This window comes from Hordeum vulgare, chromosome 5H (assembly GCF_904849725.1).
Source record: "Hordeum vulgare subsp. vulgare chromosome 5H, MorexV3_pseudomolecules_assembly, whole genome shotgun sequence".
NCBI classification, from domain to species: Eukaryota; Viridiplantae; Streptophyta; class Magnoliopsida; order Poales; family Poaceae; genus Hordeum; species Hordeum vulgare.
The window spans coordinates 12388479-12398229 of NC_058522.1; positions in this window are offsets into that span (position 1 = coordinate 12388479).

Genomic DNA, 9751 nt, shown 5'->3' on the forward strand with positions numbered 1-9751 from the left:
TTGGAGGGGATCCGACCGGCTGGGAATGACTTGAAAGTCAATGATGCGTGGACAGTTCAGTCAACCACCAAATCAGCGTGTACATACATAAAATCATATAATGAACCGTATGTGAAACCAAGATAATTTTTGTGGTCATATTTAAAATATTTTTAACTACGTGGACTAAAAGGACCGTGACAATAAACCCCAGGACAAGTTCTGTGGTCGTATTTGGAATATTTTTAACTATACTAGCACAAGACCCGTGCGTTGCAACGGGGCATACAAAGTTTAGACCTAGTGCTTTGATATTTTGTAAAAGCAAGAAAGGCCATGTGTTACACGGAATACAAAACAAATAAGCGTGTATTTGGAAACCTGAAAAATAATTTACCAATCGAACAACTTCTATTATCTGGTGGCACAAAGTGAATGGTGTCAAAGATACACATCAAGCTACATTGTGGACTAACTTTTATTAAATTTTTGCTGGTGCATTTCCTCGTGAACAGATTTTCTTTACTAACCCTCCTATAAACTTTGTGTAAACTTTCAACTTGATGTCAGCGCCCCTGAACTACCCGCTCTATTGAAAGCTCAACTTCAGCCAGCTCCATTCTAGGAATAGATGATTTGTAGTTTTTGACTCCTACTTCAATAAGATCATATATGTGGTGGTCGTAAGTCCTTCCAAAAGGAGTTTGTTGGCCTCTACTTTGAGTGAGAACCATACAATCCTACTGCAAACACATAAAAAGTAACAGATGAAGAAAAAAAAATGAAAAGATCAATATAGCAAACATGAAAAACGTTTATAAGTTTATATTGGTGCTCACAAAGTCGCTATCTAGCTCAAAAAGTCATTTTACTTTTGAGAGTGTCACCGATTTAATCTCTATTTTCTCAAGCAGATAACAATTCCTCGTTGTCGGCAACTACAGAATGGTAAATGTGAATAAAAGTCTGTAGTAAGATTTAAGGGAGAAGAACTCCGGGGAATTTTAACCCCCACTCTCAAATGATCTGATGTTATCGTTATTTTGGTGTACTTCACAAAATGATCACGCTTCGGGTGTAAAAGATGTGACAACATGGAGTTCAAAACTATGCTAGTCTTCGTACGATGGAGAATAAGCGTCTTCTTGCCATTCTCAACCTGGAATAAAAATTAGAGCAACAGTCTCATGTGGGAGCCAGGTAAAGACACATTCATACTATTTCTAGTTTCTCGACATGGAAGGTTCGAAATCAACTGTCTTTTCCAATAGCAACTAAATTAAGATTTACAGGCGGTTACTTACAAATCATGGACTATGTGCTAGAAAATCTGTCCCTTTTGTGTGTGACTTGGTTCCTATAAAACAAAATACAATGTTGGGAAAAGTACATTCATACTATTTCTCAAAAACTGTTTTGAACATTTACCCCTTTGGTTAGCTTTTAGCTTTTCAAAGCAGAAGTTGATAAAAAAAAGTTGAACCAAACACAGCCTAATCACTCTTCAAGGTCAAACCAACATATGTATATATATATATATAGATTGAAGAGAACAAGCTCAAAAGCAGTACGCTCACAGTGACGAAGTTGCCCTAAACTTTGGAACATAGATACCACAAGCTAACAAGATAAGGCAAACACAAGTCATAAGCAACACAGGGCCAGTCAAGTTTCAATGCCAGGAACTAACACTCCGTTCTGCGGAGGGGGCCCCCCTTGTCAGCCAGTCAGTCAGTCCCTCCACCTATGACCACAGGTAGGGCTGCAGCAGATGAAGTATAACGTCAGGCCACGCTCTCCCTTCGTTGGGGCCTACAGACCAAGGAAGCGAGGTAAATCGAAATGTACATCAATAGAAAAGGATGCAGGAAAACAACATATGATCATCATGGTTTGGTATTAGTACTGTACAGATGGTGCTTGTAACCCTTAGAGCATCTCCAACAGGCGCGCTTTGTGCCGCGCCTAATAAACGAGTTTGCCGCGCGCTGGTCGCCTGGTTTTGCGCATCGCGCAGCGCTGGCTCCAGCAGTAGCTATAAAATGCAGCGCGCGCTCCGCTCCAGCAGCGCGCAAAAATGCAGCGCGCGCGCCGCTGCAGCAGCGCCCAAAATGCAATGTGAAACATTCATCAAAATGCAATAACATGCGAAATTTAACACAAACAAGTAGATGAATAAAAGTCATCCCCACAAGTTCATCCAACCAAGTTTAAAATGCAAACCAAGTTCAAAATACAAGTTCATCCAACAAAGTTGAAGACATATAACACATCAATCATCTTCCTCGTCGTCTTCCTCTTCTTCCGAAGACGATTCTTCCGCCTTCGAAGATGAATCTTCCTCCCTAACCTCATCACGCACCGCATCACGTGTAGCTCCGGCGGTCTTGACAAGATCTTTAACGGTATTTTCATGGGTATGTGTGTGAGGCACATCGAAAGACATTCCACCCATGGCCGGAGGTGCACCCATGTCGCCCATGAGAGAAGCAAAACTCATGCCACCCATGCCTCCCATAGCGTTGGAGGGTGCTCCAAAGCCACCCATGGCGCCGAAGCCACCGCCACCCATGCCGCCAAGGACACCGCCACCCATGGCTCCCATGGCGCCGAGGCCCATGCATCCCATGGCGCCGAGCCCACCGCCACCCATGCCGCCAAGGCCACCGCCACCCATGCCGCCAAGGCCACCGCCACCCATTGTGCGGATCATAGCTCTTTTTTGAATCAGCACTTCTTCACGGGCAAGGTTGACATATTCCTTTTGCGCATCATTGAACAAAGATGTGTCCAAGAAGAACAAGTGTTTTTCCCATTCCAACAACTTAGCTCGCTCCTCCATGCCCACCTTCCTCTCCTCCAATGCCACTTTTCCTCTCCTCGGCGGCCACCCTCCTCTCCTCGGCCACCAACCTCCTCTCCTCGACCGCGGCATCTTGGTTCCTTGCCATTTTCCTCACCTCGTTGGCTTCTTTTCTTGCCTTCACAATAGCTTCCATAGCATTTGTGAGCTCATCATCTCCTTTCCTCTTCTTCTTTTCGGTTTTGTCCTTCTTGCACCCATCCGGTCGTTTTGGTTTCGAGTACGAAACCGAGTTGGGTGTGGGGCTTCTCTTGCCGTCATCAGTTGATGCATCATCCTCCTCCTCATCATCGTTCAACTCAATTGTACGCTTGCGTTTGTTGCTCAAATGCAAATCATCCAAATCTTCACGCTTGTTCCATTTCTCATCATCCTTCAACACTTCGTAGCAATGAGGCAAGGTAAAGATTTTTCCTTTCTTGATCTTCCCCTTCTTGGTTGTCCTCGTCTCTTCTTTGAACAAGTTTTGGGCAATGTTGTACTACAAGAAAAACAAAACAAGTTAGCACTTCTCACACCAAAAACAAGTATGGTGAACATGTATGAGATACCACTTACTCTATCATCCTCATTTGTGCCACTTGGGTTAAGCTTGTCAACTGCCTTTTGTGCGGCCGCCCACTTTTGACAATCCGAGTTGATTGTCGACCATCGGGACCGAAGTGATCTCTCGAAGCGGTCAATTCCACTCACGTTCTGAGCATCAAAGTGTTCTTTCATTCACCCCCAATAAGCATCTCTACTTTGATCACCTCCAACGGATGGATCCCTCGACACTTGCAACCAAGTATTGCATAGTAACTTGTCATCGTTGGTGGTGTAATTGCCCGCTCTTCCTTTCGGCGCCTCGATAATGCCCTCACCCTCCTCGTCCACCTCAAACTCATGGTCGTCCAAATGGATGTCATTGGTTTGAGACCAATGCGAATTGTTGGACCCAACACCCATAGTTGACATGTATGCATCATCGTTGAGACTACAAAGTTTTGTGACAATGCAAATAAGCTATCTATATCATGATGCATTGAAAAAAAAACAAGAAAATAAAAGTTGGAATTTTTTCACCTTGGGGGCATTTCATCGAACACGTGGTGCGCGTCCGCCGCCGGCTCAACGAGTGAGCTCGCTGGCGCTTCGGTAGACGCCGCGCCCGGCCGGCGCACTGCAACCTTCTTCTTCGGCTTCGAGCTGCCGGAGCCGTCCGTCGTCTTCTTCTTCGCGGATGTTTTTCCTTTCTTCCGCTCCAACGGTGCGGCGGCGGCAAGGGACGGCGCCGGCGCGACGCCACCCGTCGGCGTGGTCATCCGCGGCGGCAAGAAGAGGCTGCGCGCGAGGCCGACGGTCGGCAGAGCTCCGGCGGCGGCGGCGGCGCCAGCGCCAACGGCGGCCGCGCTAGGGTTTTCGACGGAGGCGGCGGCGGCTGCGGCGGGGGGGGGGGGGGGTCGTGGCTGTACAACGGGGTCAGCGGGGCGGCGGTGTGCGCGTCCATGGTGGCAGGGGCGCTGGCGCCGGCGCGCGTGGGAGAAAGGAGGAAGAAAGGGAGAGTTCGCGCGCGCGCTCGAGTCTGCCGCGCGCCGAAGTGAACGCCCGAAATACGCAGCGCGGGATGGGGCTATGACCAGCACGCCCAAATCGTTTTAGCGCGCGCGCGGTTTTAGCGCGCCCGCTGGATCTGTCCGCCGCGTTGCGCGCGCGCTATACTAGCCTTTTTTGCCGCGCGGCGCTAGTATAACGTGGCTGTTGGAGATGCTCTTACAAACAACTGCAGAGATAAACATAGGTGAGCAACGCTCATTTACAGACCTGGAAATAAGCAGCTTCTGGATAACCACAGTTGTAGCATTTAACACTTTTGGTGCATGACAGAGAAGGATCAGCCATCTTTTAGGGTGTCCTTAGGTTCATCAGCAGATTTACGAAGAACCCTTTTGTACACACAAGTATCAGCAACAATCTCCTGTCAGTGGTTTCAGCATATGTCAATTATTAGTCAAATCTATGAGAAAACTCATGATACAAAATTATAAGATGTTAAAAGGATCAAACATTTTCAAAATGAGCGTAACCGAAAAGAATACAAACAGCGAAAAAGCTAATCCATCACCACAGAAAAAAGAACATCTTGTGCACATAATTGACAGTCATCTAAGTTTTGTTCTTGTAAGGAGGAACTCTTTAAGCATGGTTTAGGCTGATATCATAAGATGGATATGTTGTTGTGGAAACATTATTGGCAAGATAAACTCAAGTAAGCTAATCCACACTCTCAAATGATATGATGTTATCGAACCAGAGGAAGGGCGAAAATAACCACCGCGCGTGGCGAGGGAAGCGAGGGCTCCGGACGCGGCTGCTCACCTTGAGGTCGGCGAAGGGGATGGAGACCGTGCAGACGGACGGCGGCATGGCGGCGGCGGCACGACAGCGGACATGGCGGGGCAGTGTGCGGTCTTGGTCTCGGTCCCGGATGGCTGGTGCCCAAGTGGATCGCGCCCCCACAGGGCCGACCCTCCGACGAGCGCAACGACGCCATGCTCGAGACCATCGAGCCTCCTTCCTCTGGCCATCTCCGGTGCATAATTTGTTGGACCATGGCTAGGAGAACTAAAAGGATTACATCATTAGTGGATAATGTAATCAGAAACTACTAACTCGTTATTGCTCCTAAACATGAGAATTTCTGGCTAAGTGGAAGTGGAGTATAAGAGTTCTTTGACTGAAAAAAGTAACTATGCAAAGTCTCATGGTAGAATTTTTCCCATCGATCTGTAGATATACATAAACAATAAAAGGATGCACCAACTCACGTGTAACATAGGAAACTCTGGCGAAGTGTAAGTCCACATGTACTTTTCATCAGCATTTCCCATCCTATTTCCATCATCATCAATTACAAACGACTGTGATTCTCGCGGAAGTTTGTAATGGCCCATCCGAAATCGCGCCGTCTTTGAAGAGTATATAGGGTCATCATCCTGAAAAAAGCCGACAATTTTCGAAACAAAGGGCATATAAATACTATGGATCAATCAGACAAATCTAACCAAGACAGAAATTTGCAGTGCCTAGGCATCCTCAGCTAATTTAGGGGCATTTAGCCTAATCAATAAAGCAATCAATCAACGGTGCGCACTATGAAAGAGCTCAAGCAAATTGCAATACCACACATGCTAAATCAATCAATCAATAATAACACACCTTGGTAAGGCCGCACCCTAATCTCGTCCACAACGCAAATGTGAGAGTTGAGCGTGTAACTAAGGCTCTCTGGCGCCTCAGGGTCGTCCTGACCTGTAGTCCCTCTCGCAGACTGACTCGGGGCTGGTGGCGGTTGAAGGCGGTCACCTCTGCCGCCGCGGCGACGGTGGCGACCTCGGGGCACAGGCTCTTGCTCAAGCCGCTCTCGACCAGTGTGTAGGGTAGGGGAATCAAGGGCAGGGCGATGGTGATATTAGAATGGATAGCCATCGGAGAGGAGGGCCCCTCAGCCTCGCCTCCACCTCTGACCACCGCCGCGACGCTCGCCGGGGCCGAAGCCGCCGTCGACGGACAGACCTCCTCCTCCGCCAGATCGGATCCACCCCATCCCTGGACCGGTGGAGGAAAGGGGCCGGGTCGGGGTCGTGGAGGACGCGGTCGGCGCCCATGGCGAGCGCGATGCGCAGTGTGTTGGCGGAGCTTGGCGACGACGAGCGAGAGGAGCGGGCGGGCCGGGTCGGGGTCGTGGAGGACGCGGTCGGCGCTCATGGCGAGCGAGGTGCGCAGCGTGTCGGCGGCGACGGCGAGCGGGAGGAGCGGGCGGGCCGGGTCGGGGTCGTGGAGGACGTGGACGGCGCGGTCGGCGCCCATGGCGAGCGCGGTGCGCAGCGTGTCGGCGGAGCTTGGTGACGGGAGGGGAGCGACTCTACCCAGGGTTTTTTTTACAAAAGAACGACACGTTTTTTTCCTATTTACTGAAGGACCGCGGGTTGATTTCTATAAAACGCAGGGTCTTTTCTGCAAACAAGCTGGCGACGTACAGCAAAAACGCTGCGCGCTTTATTATTAGGGGAGATGGATTAAAATAACCGCGAAAAATTATTCGCGGTTAAATCAGCTCTGCTGTCTTGTGCTCTCGGAATACATATCGAAGCTCGCGTTAGATACATGTTCGGACACGTATGTCTCTCTGCTGTCCGTTTTTTTTTTGACAAAACGGGGATAAGATTTAGAATTCCTCTCGTCCCGTTTTTTCTCTGTCTCACCTACCCTGCTCCTCTCCTCGTCCCCTTCCTCTCGCCGTGCGGGTGATCTCCTCGTCACATAGCGGATGATCTCCTCGTCACACGTATGTCTAAAATAAACCCTGAGATTGTAGGGACCGACGTAGATGAACCTTTACCTTTAAATCCCTGAAATCCATACCAAATCAGCGTGGACAGTTCAGTTAACCGTCAAATCAGCGTGTGCGTACATAAAATCATATAATGAACATATGTGAAATCAGGATAAGTTTTGTGGTCATATTTAAAATATTTTTAACTACGTGGACTAAAAGAACCGTGACAATGAACCCCAGGACAAGTTCTGTGGTCGTATTTCGAATATTTTTAACGATGTGGATTAAAATAACCACGACAAATTCAAAGACCTACAGTAAAAAATTCTTTTGTAAAAGTTGTCTTGTCCTCTCCGAATACAAATTCAAACACCTACAGTAAAAAGCTCGCGTTGTCCGCCAAAAAAAAAAAAAAGCTCGCGTTGGATACCTGTTCGGACACATCTGTCTCTCTGCTGTCCGTTTTTTTTTTTTGACAAAACAGGGATAAGATTTGGAATTCCCGTTCTCGTCCCGTTTTTTCTCTGTCTCGCCTACCCTGCTCCTCTCCTCGTCCCCTTCCTCTCGCCGTGCGGCCGATCTCCTCGTCACATAACGAGAGATCTCCAAATCTCGTGAACCCTAATCTAGGGTCCGCCCAGTCGCTGCGCCTCGTCCCCCGATTTGGTGGAGAAAATTGGATTTTTGTCACTTTCAATACCTGGCTTCTCAAAATTGCCACTTTCAACGTTGGTTTTGCAAAATTGTCACTCTGTTCGTTGGCTTGTTGATTACCATACCACTTTTCTCCTTTTAGTGATTTTCTTTTTCTTTTTACATTTGTAAGCACAAGAAAAGACCAAACTGCCCCTGACTGTATATACTCACACTCACATCTTATCTGTATGGCTTATCCGCTCGCACAAGCTGCCGTCGCTACCTCCGCTCCACCGCCGTGGTCGCTCGCCCCGCCCGGCCACCATCGTTGCCGCTCGCCCCGCCCGACCACCGCCGTCGCTACCTCCGCTCGACCGCTGTGGTCGCTCGCCCCGCCCGACCACCATCGTTGCCGCTCGGCCCGCCCGACCACCGCCGTGGTCGCTCGCCCCGCCCGACCACCGTCGTTTGCCGCTCGCGCCACCCGACCACCGCCGTGGTCGCTCGCCCCGCCCGACCATCGTCGTTTACCGCTCGCTCCACCCGACCACCGCCGTGGTCGCTCGCTCCACCCGACCACCGCCGTGGTCGCTCGCCCCGCCCGACCACCGTCGTTTGCCGCTCGCTCCACCCGACCACCGCCGTGGTCGCTCGCCCCGCCCGACCACCGTCGTTTGCCGCTCGCTCCACCCGACCACCGCCGTGGTCGCTCGCCCCGCCCGACCACCGTCGTTTGCCGCTCGCTCCACCCGACCACCGCCGTCGCTACCTCCGCTCCACCGCCGTCGCCGCCCGCAAGTGTGCTCGCGTCGCTCGTCCCGGTCGCCTGACCACTCGACTGGGATGAGGGGCAGGAAGGAGCGTCCCAGGAGGATGAGGAGGTTCAGCTTTTGCTAGCTTCAGCTTCTCCTTCAGCTAATGGGGAAAAAAATAAGGAGGTATTCTCATGATGTATGGTTTCTAATTTAATCATAGGATTAATGGTCAAATTTCACATGCCTCGATGTTGCATGATTGCTGAGATATTGCTAGTACGAGATAGAAAATATTGATATCCCAATTAGGGGGTGCCAAGTTAATAGCCTAGTTCAGCTAGTTCAGCAATATGTGTGACTGTGTGTGAATGCCAGAAACTTGATTTTATCAGACTGCGAGATACCTGCTCAACGGTAATTTGGTGACTATCAGAACTCAGAAGTGGTAAACTGGCAAGGCAGTGTAGACAGAAACATTTTGTGCTGTTATGGACTGATAGTTTACAAAACTAGCTTAAGTTTTCAGTTCCAAGCTCATGGAAATTATGAGTTCACATCTCAGAGTGAATAAAACTACTAGTGAGTTCATTTCTCCCATAACAAGCATATTTCAAACAGATAATTCATCCAACCAGTAGCTTCCTCTTTGGAGTCATCTTCTTTGGTGGAGCTGCTGTCGGCATCCTCCTTGGGGTCATCTTCTTTGGTGGAGCTGTAGTTGCCATCCTCTCTGGAGTAGTTCTAGTGGTTTGTGAAGAAGTACCCTCCCCCAACAAGATAGCAAGGCGGCTGCACACATATATGCTATCACATTTAGATAAAATATTTTTCTCCCAGTTGGACATTGCTGAACATAGAGATATTGGTCATTGTAGCTTACCTTCTAGTGACCATGCTTGGACTATCATGTAGTATTTGTTCTCTAGTAGGTCTTAGTGGGCTGCTAGGTTCAGCTGGTCTAACCTTTGTACTGTTCTTTCTAGGCTTCCTCTTCCTGTAATTCAAATTTTTTTAATTTTTTTGGAATGATGTGATAATTTAAGGTTTGAATAAAATAAAAACACTTGCCTTTTTTTGGTTCCATTGAGTGGACACTTGTAACTAGCTTGCCTATGACCCTTTTCACCACATTTCTTGCAAGTCACTGGCCCTCTAATCATTTTCTTCCCCCTTAGAATTGGTGGTAGCAGTACTATCATC